This window comes from Scyliorhinus torazame, chromosome 2 (genome assembly GCF_047496885.1).
Source record: "Scyliorhinus torazame isolate Kashiwa2021f chromosome 2, sScyTor2.1, whole genome shotgun sequence".
Taxonomy (NCBI): domain Eukaryota; kingdom Metazoa; phylum Chordata; class Chondrichthyes; order Carcharhiniformes; family Scyliorhinidae; genus Scyliorhinus; species Scyliorhinus torazame.
Window position 1 is genome coordinate 248,032,612 of NC_092708.1, and position 13,730 is coordinate 248,046,341.

At 45.6% G+C, this 13,730-nt stretch overlaps 1 protein-coding gene across 7 annotated transcripts in view; it reads left to right on the forward strand.

Annotated features, from left to right (window-relative positions):
* The window catches only part of sipa1l1 (signal-induced proliferation-associated 1 like 1), a 586,476-nt gene that overhangs the window by 121,307 nt on the left and 451,439 nt on the right, over window positions 1-13,730 (forward strand). For 5 of the 7 annotated variants that reach the window (XM_072486095.1, XM_072486090.1, XM_072486130.1 and 2 more), the window contains exon 2: window positions 2,431-2,507. The gene's annotated coding sequence lies outside the window, so the exon portion shown is untranslated. Of the gene's footprint in view, window positions 1-2,430; window positions 2,512-13,730 lie in introns of all 7 variants that reach the window. The other 2 variants (XM_072486108.1, XM_072486123.1) reach the window with 1 other exon arrangement.

Here is a 13,730-nt window from a genome sequence, read left to right on the forward strand (position 1 = left end):
TTTTTAAAAAAAAATTTTTTTTTTAAAAAAAAAAAAAAAAAAAAGTTTTTCTTTTTAAAAAAAAAAAAAAATTTGCAGGAGAGGAACAAGAAAGGTTGAATTGAAAAATTCTTATTTTGTTGTTGTAATCCTCTCCGTGCTCCGACTTTCAGGCCGTTTCTGAGCGATCCCCACGCCTCCTCCATGTGCAGCTCACCGGGACCAGTCTCTCCTTTTTTTTTCTCTCCCTCTCCAGCTCCGTGGATCGGAGCTTTGGCGCTTGGGCAGGGCCGAATTCACAGGGCCTAAAGAATTTTTTTTTTTGTTGAAAATTCGCGGGAAACCCCCCCCCCCAAAAAGCCGTGATTTTGTGGTTGTGCGGGAGCGTCTTTGCTGAGGCCGCTCCGTTCGCGATCGCCACCGGAAGTCGGCTTTGCTCAATCATCAGCAAAGCAATAGAAAATGGCAACGATGGTGCTGTCAAGTAGCTCTTGCTCAGCAATAATCTGCTCACTGACGCTTGGTTTGGGTTCGACCTGGGCCACTCGGTTCCTGACCTCCTTATAGCCTTGATCCAAATATGAACTCAAGGCCTGAACTCCAGCGGTAAGGTCAGAGGAACTGCCCATAACATCAAAACAGCATTTGACTAATTGTGGTGTCAAGGGGCCCTAACATAATTCAAGTTAGTGGGAATCAGGGAAACTCACCACCAGTTGGAGTCTTACCTAGTACAAAGGAAGATGGTTGTTAGAGGTCAATCATCTCTGTTCCAGGATATTGCAGCACAGGTTAGGGTAGTGTCGTAAGCCCAACTATTTTCAGCTGTTTCATCAGTGATCTTCCCTCCATCATTAAGGTCAGAAGTGGGTATGTTGAAGTGGGGATCATGATTCATCACCATTTATGACTTCACAGACATATAAGCAGTAATTTTCTTAACTTTTTTTTTAAGCTCACCTATGCCTGCCACAGGATGATTTTTTTTTCATTGAAACCATGTACCGTGGTAAGATTCTAACCTACAGCCCCGGAAGATTGCTGAAGGCTTTTGTGCTTTACCAGTTCAATGACCTCGGCCTAAATGTGCAACAAGACTTGGACAACATTCAGGCTTGGGCTGATAAGTGGCAAGTAACATTTACGCCACACAAGTGCCAGACAATGACCATCTCCAAGAAGAGAGAATCCAACCATCTCATAACATTCAATAGCATCATCATCAGTGTGTATCATCTACATAAAGGCTCCTTTGACAGCACCTTCCAAAACCGCAAACCGTACCACCTCGAAGGACAAGGGCAACAGATGCATGGGAACGCCACCACCAGCGCGTTACCATCACAGTCACAGACTATCCAGACTTGGAACTATATTGCAATTCCTTTAATGTTGCTGGGTCAAAATCCTGGAATTCCTTACCTCTCATCACTGTGCGTATACCTATAATACGGGGGCTGCAGCAGTTTAAGAAGGCAGCTCACTACCACCGTTCTAGGTCAATTGGGGATGGATGGTGAATGTTGGCCTAACCAGTGATACACACATGCCATGAACGAGTTTTAAAAAACTGTTCTCAAAATAGCTTCATCTACCTTCTTTCCCCATGGCAACGGGAAACACCGTAGCTTTGTATTGAATATAAGTGTTAATTATTTTTGATCCCTGTTCCCTTTCATCTTGCAGCACTGCTATTTACAACTTAACAGCTATAACACTTCCGGGACTTTAGGAGACTTTGGGTATACGCAGTACCTGCTGGCATTGTCGCCAAATGTCTCCTTGCAGATCTCTCTCGAAGCAATGAGTCTCCCTCAGATTTCTAACAGTTAAAACCAGCCAGGCTGGCTGTCTGGCGGACTCGAGCACAGGTGACATGACCCCTCTAATGTACCTAAATTTAAAGCGGCTGCCTGGAAACATTTGTAATCGTCTAAACCAAAAGGTGCGATCCTAAAACAGTCTCATGGTTGTAACAGTTGGTAGCCATTTGATTTGTATTTCTTCACTTTTAAGGGATGTATTTTATATTTATTTCACTGTTTGGTATTCTCCAAGACTCTATCTATGACCACATAGAGCACAAGTGACTTTGCTCCCAGTAAATATCAACATCAGGATTTTCCTCAACTGAGTATGAAGTGTCTGCAGTTTGCTGTGCAGACTCTGATGGTTCAGACAAAACAGTAGCTTCAGAGATGACTGGGAAGCATCTGAACATTTTTTAACCTGCTCAGCAGCAACTTCTTTCATGTAAACTTAGGCTAGTTGGAGTTTGACGAGTTTTGTTTTAAAACCTGCTGCAAGCTATTAAAATGAAGCCTGTTAAATCCAGTAATTTGAAATTAAAGATGCAGAGCTTTTGTCATGTGGGTCTATCGCAGAATTATTTATTAAACTGAAACCTTTTGTTCTCTGAATTTGTGTTTAAAAGATTTGTGCTTTCCACAGCTCCAGATGTCCTGGCTGATGAAGACGAAACCTTGGTGGTGAAGTGGACCCCAAAACCCTGCGGCACTTTCACAATAGTACGTAAGGTCACTTTACTGTATTTGTTTCTATAGAACAGTGAATGATTGACAGTTCAATGGCTACAAGCTGAAAAGAGAATGAATAGAAATTTATGGAATGTAATGTTCTAAGATGCCCTTTGTGATGAGGATTATAATGCTGTGCAGTTCTGGTCAGTGGTATTTGAAGGGTTCAATTGATGAATGAAGCTTGGAAATTGGATATTTAGGAATAACATAATGGTGAAGGGTTTTAGAGTCTGGAATCATGAATGTAAGCATTTAAGGATTCTCCGCCAACCGGGGTGGGGGAATGAGTGACCCCTGGCCTCCCTCTCTTCCCTACCCTGTGTTAGCCCTCCTTCCTGTCTTACAGATGAACTCCTGAGGACTCAAACTATATGCATTAAGATTGCGTAGATGTCATATGGCCTGGCATCATCTCATGTGATGAAATGTCACGTCGGCCAAATGTCACATGGCTAGAATATCATGTGAGCAAACCTCCAGGAATGCCTCCCAATCAAGTTAGCAACTCGAGCACCACACCTCGATAATCAACTACTGCTGATAATTTATATATCTTTTCTAGTTGTAGAGATGGTGTTTGGTGGCACAGTGGTGCAGTGGTTAGCACTGCTGTCTCACGGCACTGAGGTCCCAGGTTCGATCCCGGCCCGGGTTACTATCCGTGTGGAGATTGCACATTCTCCCCATGCTTTCTTGGGTTTTGCCCCCACAACCCAAAAATGTGCAGGGTAGGTGGATCGGTCACGCTAAATTGCCCCTTAATTGGAAAAAATGAATTGGGTACTCTAAATTAAAAAAAAAAAAAGAAATGAAAAGAGATGACGTGTTAAGGTGAGTTTTATTTTGGACCGTAAGTCCATTAATTTGTGTAACCTTCACAGTTCCAGTGTGGAAAACTGTTCATTTCACGGAAGGGAACTATGAAGCAAAGATTTGAAAATATTAGCTTTTGAATAACTTGGTGCTGAGAGCAGCCAGACTTGCCTGCTGAAGAAAAAAAATAATTATTGATTATTAACAATGAACAAGAGTTGTAGCCTGAAATATTGAAATATGTAACCATTTGTCAACACAGGTGAAGTACTTAGTTGAGAACCAGCAATCACTCACTTTTCTAGAGGAAGATGGTGTGGGTTTTTTGACTGAGATTAATTTAAATATTGCAGTTTGGTGATTCATTTAATAGTTTTTGAATCTTTCTGACTTGTTTGGAAATCTGTGACAGAATGAAAATTACCATTGTGCCTGACTGCAGCTTGAAGGAAAAGTTCAGCGTGAATATTCAGAAGATGAGCACTTTGTTATTCACTTCCTCCCCTTCCTGCTTTTGTACAATGTTGCTCGTCAGCATGGATTTTGTTGGAGAGAATATCAAAGGATTATTAGCTTAGTCAGCCTCCAGTTCAACAGATGTTGTTGTTTTCTGTTTTGACTAGTGCATTCAAGAAGAATTGACTGAATTTGTTGCGGTCATAGGATATATTAGTTGGGGTATTTGAACCTACTCTCTCAATTTTCATTTGATGTTTTTAATTTACCTGCTCCACGCTATTTACTATTTTAGATAATTTGTTAGGGAACTTTGCAGGCTGAAAAGTCTCAGTCTCTCCTTGTATCTCAGATTCCAGGATCAATGTTTTGGCTCTTCCCTACACTGGCACCAGTACTTGAACATCCCTCAGTACTGAATACAGTACTGAAGATATACTGTCTTCCTCTGACTTGTGTCCAACAATGTTGGTTACGTACTTTAATATCCTCTGGGCTGGGTGGCACTTGGCGCAGTGGTTAGCACTGGGACTATGGCACTGAGGACCCGGGTTCAAATCCCGGCCCTGGGTCACTGTCCATGTGGAATTCGCACATTCTCCCCGTGTCTACGTGGGTTTTACCCCCACAACCCAAAGATGTGCAGGTTAGGTGGATTGACCACACTGAATTGCCCCTTAATTGGAAAATAAATAATTGGATACTCTAAATTCATAAAAACAAAAATGCTCTGGGCAGCACGGTAGCACAAGTGCATAGCACTGTGGCTTCACAGCGCCAGGGTCTCGGGTTCGATTCCCTGCTGGGTCACTGTCTGTGCGGAGTCTGCACATTCTCCCCATGTCTGCGTGGGTTTCCTCCGGGTGCTCTGGTTTCCTCCCACAGTCCAAAGACGTGCAGGTTAGGTGGATTGGCCATGATAAATTGCCCTTAGTGATCAAAAGGTTGGGAGGGGTTATTGGGTTGTAGGGATAGGGCGGAAGTGAGGGCTTAAGTGGGTCGGTGCAGACTCGATGGACCGAATGGCCGCCTCCTGCACTGTATGTTCTAGGTTTACTGATTTACTGCATGCCCACAGGTTTATAAGGGCATAAGAAAAGCAAGCAAAGCGCTGGGATTCTAGCGGGATGCAACTGAGAAGTACGCTTGTTATGTAAAATTTGTATAGAACCTTGGTTAGACTGCACTTGTACTGTTCTTTGTTCTGGGTCTCCACATTATCCAGAAGATATAGATGCATCAGGGAAGATCTAAAAACAATTTACAAGGGTGATAACAGAATAGAGAGGTTATAACTAACAACCCTGCTCTGTTTAGTTTTTTCCTCTTTCTCTGATGGATAGAAGGCCAAGAAGTAACTGGATCAAGGGCAATTATGGTGGGATTTTGTAGAGTAGATGTAGAAAAGATGTTTCCACTTTGGGGGAGTTCAAAGCTAATGATTATATTTATAAGGTAGTTACTAATAAATAACTCCAATAAAGAATTCAAGAGAAACCTTTTTACCCAGAGGGTGGTTAGAATGTGAATATCACTACCACATGGAGTAGTTGAGGCTATTGGCAAAGATGCATTGAAGGGGAAGTTGGATAAGCTCGTGAGGGAGAACAAAACTGTGTGCTATGCTGATTGGATTAGATGAAGTGTAGTGGGAGGAGGCGTATTAATTGCTGGCACGGACCAGTTTGGATGAATATTTCTGTGCTGTACCTTCTATGTAATTAGTTGGACATATTTATCATACAGTATACTAACACTCCTGGGTCTCCTTCCACCTCAGTAGCTGTTTCAACACCTTTCATGGAATATTCAATTGCATGTTGATTAACCTAATTTTAATTAAATTAATCATGATAGATAAGTTTCTTTAAAGCATTCTGTTTTCAGCCACCAAAACGTTGTGCTCTACGATAAAGACTTTTGCCAAAGGTGCTTCTTTTTGGGCGCATATTTAAAGTGAATCTTGCTGTAACTATGTTCTATTGTACTTAGCTAAGTGTCAAAAGTACAGAAAGGGACTTGTGTAATTGTCTTCAAATCAATCTACTGACAAATTCAGAAACCTGGAATCGTATTTTAAAAAAAAAAAAATAATTTTTATTCCAGGTTTTCATAAAATATCAATAACAAAATGAGAAAGAAAAAAGAACCCAACAGGGTTAAGTACAAAACACAATCTAAAAAAGCAACCCCCAACCCCCCCCCCCCCCCCCCCCCCCTATCCTGTACATAAATAATAAATTATCATTAACACCCTGACTTAACAGAACAGGTGTATACACCCCCTCAGACCCTCCAGTGTAAATAACATAAACAAAAATAAAGTAAACCCCCCCCCCCCCCTGCCGAGCTGCTGCTGCCATTGACCAATGTCTATCATTCTGCCAGAAAGACTAAGAACGGTTGCCACCGCCTAAAGAACCCTTGTACCGACCCTCTCGAGGCGAATTTCACCCTCTTCAATTTAATGAACCCTGCCATATCGCTGATCCAGGATTCCACGCTTGGGGGCATCGCATCTTTCCACTGAAGGAGAATCCTTTGCCGGGCTACCAGGGACGTAAAGGCCAGAATTCCGGCCTCTTTCGCCTCCTGCTCCTATGCCACCCCAAATATTGCGAGCCCCCAGCCCAGTCTGACCCTGGATCCTACCACCCTCGACACCGTCCTCGCTACGCCCTTCCAAGATTCCTCCAGAGCTGGGCATGCCCAGAACATATGGGTGTGATTTGCTGGGCTCCATGAGCACCTAACACACCTGTCCTCACCCCCAAAGAACCGGCTCATCCTTTTCCCGGTCATGTGTGCCCTGTGCAGCACCTTAAACTGTATGAGGCTGAGCCTCGCGCATGAAGAGGAAGAGTTCACCCTCCGTAGGGCATCTGCCCACGTCCCCTCTTCGATCTCCTCTCCCAACTCCTCCTCCCACTTACCTTTCAACTCCACCACCGAGGCCTCCTCCTCCTCCTGCATCACCTGGTAAGTTTCTGAGATCTTCCCCACTCCCACCCACCCCTCCGAGAGCACCCTTTCCTGTACTATGTGTCGCAGTAGCCGCGGGAATTCTACCACCTGCCGCCTGGCAAACGCCCTTACCTGTAAGTACCTGAAGGTGTTCCCCGGGGGGAGCCCGTACTTCTCCTCCAGCTCACCCAAGCTCGCAAACTTCCCGTCCACAAACCGGTCCCCCAACTTTCGTATCCTTGCCCTGTGCCACCCCGAAAACCCTCCACCTGTTCTTCCTGGGGCGAACTGGTGGTTCCCCCGTAATGAGGCCCCAACTCTTCTCCCCCCCCCCCCCCCCCCCCCCCCCCACCCCCAACTATGCCGCCTCCACTGCCCCCAAATTTTGAGGGCCGCCACCACCACCGGGCACATGGTATACCTCCTTGGAGGGAGCGGCAGCGGTGTCGTTTCCAGCGCCCCCAGATTCGTACTCACACAGGACGCCGTCTCCAGCCTCTTCCATGCAGCCCCCTCCATCACCCACTTGCGCACCATCGTCGCATTGGTGGCCCAGTAGTACCCACAGAGGTTGGGCAGCGCCAACCCCCCCCCCCCCCATCTCTACTCCGCTCCAGGAACACCCTTCTCACCCTCGGAGTCCCTCGCGCCCACACAAACCCCATTATACTCCTGTTAACCCGCCTGAAAAAAGCCTTCGGGATAAACACGGGGAGGCACTGGAACAGGAACAAAAACCTTGGGAGCACCGTCATTTTGATTGACTGCACCCTACCCGCCAAGGACAGCGGCAACGCATCCCACCTCTTGAACTTCTCCTCCATTTGCTCCACCAGCCTTGTAAAGTTAAGCATATGCAGGGCCCCCCAGCTCCTGGCCACCTGGACCCACAAATATCTGAAGCTCCTCTCCGCCCTTTTTAGTGGGAGCTCGCCAATCCCCCTCTCCTGGTCCCCTAGTTGAACTACGACCAGCTTGCTCTTCCCCATATTGAGTTTGTACCCTGAAAATAGAACATAGAACATTACAGCGCAGTACAGGCCCTTCGGTCCTTGATGTTGCGCCGACCTGTGAAACCACTCTAAAGCCCATCTACACTATTCCCTTATTGTCCATATGACTATCCAATGACCATTTGAATGTCCTTAGTGTTGGCGAGTCCACTACTGTTGCAGGCAGGGCATTCCACGCCCTTACTACTCTCTGAGTAAAGAACCTACCTCTGACATCTGTCCTATATCTATCTCCCCTCAATTAAAAGCTATGTCTCCTCGTCCTAGACTTCACCATCCGAGGAAAACGGCTCTCACTGTCCACCCTATCCAATCCTCTGATCATCTTGTATGCCTCAATTAAATCACCTCTTAACCTTCTTCTCTCTAACGAAAACAGCCTCAAGTCCCTCAGCCTTTCCTCATAAGATCTTCCCTCCATACCATGCAACATTCTGGTAAATCTCCTCTGCACCCTTTCCAATGCTTCCACATCCTTCCTATAATGCGGCGACCAGAACTGCACGCAATACTCCAAATGCAGCCGCACCAGAGTTTTGTATAGCTGCAACATGACCTCATGGCTCCTAAACTCAATCCCTCTACCAATAAAAGCTAACACACCGTACGCCTTCTTAACAACCCTCTCAACCTGGGTGGCAACTTTCAGGGATCTATGTAAATGGACACCGAGATCTCTCTGCTCATCCACACTGCCAAGAATCTTACCATTAGCCCAGTACTCAGTCTTCATGTTATTCCTTCCACAATGAATCACCTCACACTTTTCTGCATTAAACTCCATTTGCCACCTCTCAGCCCAGCGCTGCAGCTTATCTATGTCCCTCTGTAACTTGTAACATCCTTCCGCACTGTCCATAGCTCCACCGACTTTGGTGTCATCTGCAAATTTACTCACCCATCCTTCTACGCCCTCCTCCAGGTCAATTATAAAAATGACAAACAGCAGTGGCCCCAAAACAGATCCTTGTGGTACACCACTAGTAACTGGACTCCAGTCTGAACATTTCCCATCAACCCTTTGTCTTCTTCCAGCTAGCCAATTTCTGATCCAAACTGCTAAATCACACTGAATCCCATGCCTCCGTATTTTCTGCAGTAGCCTACCATGGGGAACCTTATCAAACGCTTTACTGAAATCCATATACACCACATCAACTGCTTTACCCTCATCCACTTGTTTGGTCACCTTCTCAAAGAACTCTATAAGGTTTGTGAGGCACGACCTACCCTTCACAAAACCGTGTTGACTATCTCTATTCAAATTATTCCTTTCCAGATGAGTATACATCCTATCTCTTATAAACCTTTCCAAGATTTTTCCCACAACAGAAGTAAGGCTCACTGGTCTATAGTTCACCAGGGTTATCTCTACTCCTCTTCTTGACAAGGGGACAACATTTGCTATCCTCCAGTCCCCGAATTCCCTAAGGATCCTCATTACCTCTGGCATTCCTCCCACCGGGTCCACCACATACAGCAGCAGGTCGTCCGCATAAAGCGACACCCTATGCTCCTCCCCACCCCGCACCAACCCCCTCCAGTTCCTCGACTCTCTCAGTGCCATAGCCAGGAGTTCAATCGCCAGTGCGAAGAGCAGGGGACACCCCTGTCTCGTCCCTCGGTGCAACCGAAAGTACTCGGACCTCCTTCTATTTGTGGCCACACTCGCCATCGGGACCTCATACAACAGCCTAACCCACCTGACAAATCCCTCCCCAAACCCGAACCTCTTCAGCACCTCCCACAGGTACCCCCACTCTACCCTGTCGAAGGCTTCCTCAGCGTCCATCGCCACGACTATCTCCGCGTCCCCCTCCCTCGCCGGCATCATGATAACGCTCAATAGCCTCCACATATTCGCGTTCAACTGTCTCCCCTTCACAAACCCCTTCTGGTCTTCATGGATGATCTGCAGCACACAATCCTCAATCCTCGTGGCTAAGACCTTCGCCAGCACCTTGGTATCTACATTTAGCAAGGAAATCGGTCTGTAAGACCCACATTGCAGGGGATCCTTATCCCGCTTCAGGATCAAGGAGATCAGTGCCCGGGACATCGTCGGGGGTAAAGCCCCCCCCTCCCTTGCCTCATTAAAGGTCCTAACTAACAGCGGGCCCAACAGGTCCATATATTTTTTATAGAACTCGACCGGGACACCGTCCGACCCCGGTGCCTTCCCAGCCTGCATGCTTCCTATCCCTTTCATCATCTCCAGCCCAATCGGGGCCCCCAGTCCCGCCACCAGTCCCTCTTCCACCTTTGGAAACCTCAATTGGTCCAGGAAACGGCCCATCCCTCCCTCCTCCCGTGGGGGCTCGGATCGGTACAATTCCTCGTAGAAGTCCCTGAAGACCCCATTGATGCCAACCCCACTCCGCACCACGCTCCCTCCCCTGTCCTTAACTCCCCCGATCTCCCTAGCTGCGTCCCGCTTCCGAAGCTGATGCGCCAGCATCCGGCTTGCCTTTTCCCCATACTCGTAGACTGCCCCCTGGGCCTTCCTCCACTGCACCTCCGCCTTCCTGGTGGTCACCAGGTCGAATTCGGCCTGGAGGCTGCGCCTCTTCCTCAACAGTCCTTCCTCGGGCTCTTCCGCATACCTCCTGTCTACCCTCACCATCTCCCCCACCAACCTCTCCCATTCCCTCCGCTCCTTGTGGGCCCTAATGGAGATCAGCTCTCCCCTCACCACCGCCTTCAGTGCCTCCCATACCATCCCCACTCGGACCTTCCCGTTGTCGTTGGTCTCCAAGTACCTCTCCATACTTCCTCGGACCCGCTCGCTCACCTCCTCGTCTGCCAACAGCCCCACCTCCAAGCGCCACAGCGGGCGCTGGTCCCTCTCCTCCCCCATCTCCAAGTCCACCCAATGCGGGGCATGGTCCGAAATGGCTATTGCCGAATACTCGGTATTCTCTACTCTCGCTATCAGCGCCCTACTCAAAATGAAAAAGTCGATTCGAGAATAAGCCTTATGGACATGTGAGAAGAATGAAAATTCCCTAGCCCCCGGCCTTGCAAATCTCCAAGGGTCCACCCCTCCCGTTTGGTCCATAAATCCCCTCAACACTCTAGCCGCCGCCGGCTTCCTACCCGTCCTAGACCTGGAGCGATCCAGTGCCAGATCCAACACCGTGTTAAAGTCGCCCCCCCACTTGCAAGTCTGGGATCCGACCCAACATACGCCGCATAAAACCCGCATCGTCCCAGTTCGGAACATACACATTGACCAGTACCACCCTCTCTCCCTGCAACTTACCACTTACCATTATGTACCTACCGCCATTATCTGCCACAATGCTTGACTCCTCGAAGTGGAATCGTATTTTGATTGAAATGAAGTGTATACAAACTTTCTAGAAGGAAATGTGAAGATGGATGTTATTTTTAAAAATGTGTTTGCAGAGCATTATGCTTGTCTGTAACAAAGGTGCACCTGTGTGTAAATTATTTAATTAAGCTAGTCGTGGTTAATGGAGGCAACTTGTCAGTTTAAAAAAAAATTCAGAGTACCTAATTATTTTTTTCCAATTAAGGGGCAATTTAGCGTGGCCAATCCACCTAGCCTGCACATCTTTGGGTTGTGGGGGCGAAACCCACGCAAACACAGGGAGGTTTGACCAATAAAAAGGATAGTGGTGCTAAGTGAAAGCATTTGTGATAAGCTACGGAAGAGTGGAATTGTGATTAAACAGGTTGAATTTGGAAATTTGTGTTAGGAGATAGATAAGGACATGGCTTTACAATTGCTAAATTTCAAGTCGGAGTAAAAAACTTTTACAGTTTGCAGAAGTTCACTAAATTTATGTTGACCTGAACGGGGAGGCAATAGTAAAAACATGAACGATTCTTATATGTTGGAAAAGCTAAGTTCAAAGAGGGGCTGAGGGCAATGGATTCAAAAGATCAAAGGGAAATGGAATATTTGAGAAACTATATTAAACTGAGCTGTGTTGGCTATGTGGGGAAGACCTCCTGGAAGCAGCTGTAACATTTGAATCAGCCATCCAGTCAAGCCAGGAAAGTCTTTATGCAGAAATCAGTCTTGTTTTTAAATAGTGTTGGATTTCCACAACAGAGTAGAAGGGAGCAAAACGTCATGTGGTCCACTCTTACTAATATGATAGCAATTTTGCCTTGGGTAATATTACTGGATTTTTATTGTTTAAAATCTATACAGGAGTGTTGGCAAGAAGGTGTTTACTTGGATATTCCAACCAAGTGATATTAAGTGGTATTTTTGGTGGGATGTTTTGTAAGACTGTTTTCATTGTATAAGTTTAACCTTGCATGCTTGAGTTTTCTTCTTATCAAAAAAAATCATTACATTTGTTTTAAAATCCCAAAAGTGTTGCTGGAAATTTATACTACTGGGATCAGTATGTTTCTTCTCGTTTTAGAATGCAAAAAAAGGTTATCAGTAAGTCACATTTCATTCTGGGATTTGGCTTGCTCAGAAATAACATCTGCTGTGGTCGTAACAATGTATGCATTGAGATTTTACCCATTGGCAATGGGCGGCATGGTGGCGCAGTGGTTAGCACTGCTGTCTACGGCGCTGCGGACCCAGGTTCGATCCCGGCTCTGGGTCACTGTCCATGTGGAGTTTGCACACTCTCCCCGTGCCTGCATGGGTTTTACCCCCACAAACCAAAGATGTGTAGGGTAGGTGGATTGGCCACACTAATTTGCCCCTTAATTGGAAAAATATAATTGGGTACTCTAAATTTTAAACAAAAATTGGCAAGAGCAAAGGCTTGGAGATCCCCAAGTATGTTGCAGAGGTAGCTCTAGAATTTAAGATCTTCATACCATGCAGTTTACTAGCAAAGAACCCCTGCAAATCCTTTGTTGCTTTTCCACTCCATCATCCTACCCATTTGGACGTTGGCTTGTAGTGTGATCTCAATGCAAAGGGGAAAGTACTAGCTTGCAATGAGTGGTCTACTACTCTAGATTTCTCTAATGGATTAAGGTTTGAAAGACGGCAGGAGTAAACTGTGTTACCAGTACCAAGGCTGATGGAACTTGGTACATGAAGTAATGAAATGGAATATCCGACCAGAAGAAAATGAAAAGGAGGAGTAAGATAAAGGGAAGATCAGTAGATTTTCAATGTTGTGGTTAAAGTGTGAGTGATCAACACTCCAAAAATGTGTGTACTGCGCAATATTTTTAAAATACAAAAATTATTTAATTTGTGCTGGTAAGACACAAACAAGGAAAGGTTGCTTGACCCCTGGTTCTTGGGATGTCCTTTGAAATTTATTTTTACAAGCCAATATTAATAGGAAGGGCTGAAGAATTGTAACAAATTATTTTTGCTATGTGTTCTTATTTTTTTAATTTGCTGCAGCTCTCGATGTTTTTCTTGGATGTGATCTCGTCAATGCGAAGGAACTGTTCTGAAGTTCATCTTTTTTATAGAAGCAGTTACATGGAAGAAATAGTTACTAACTCTGACCAGCTGTCTATTATGTTATGAAATACAGTGAGACTATTAAATAGGATACTGTATGTTGAACCAAGTAACCAGTATCACTCTACTGTACAATAACTCCCTTAAAAAGTTAACAGCTATTTTTCTTCTTGTTCTCACTGATTGTGAGTGAACCCACTGAGTTATACAGAAACAAAAAGAAGGTATCCGGGTATTATGCCTTTTTCAAATAAACAAAAGCTTGGAGTACAACTTTTCCCTGATGCATTCTCCATGGCACTGCCTCGATGAATCGGAGTCCACTTGCCAACCAATTGACACCTTTTTCTCATGCAGTGTAAGCTGTGGTTCTCTTTTGAAATTTGGTATTCTTGCTTCTGTCCTGATGAGTGCAGGACGAAAAGCTTTAACAGCATCTCTTTTTTTTTCCAAGCAACATTCAAGTTCTGTACTACCAGGTGACTACTCGGAAAATAGTTGTTCTGCTTGCTACTCGTGTAGCAGAATTGTAAACCTTTTCTC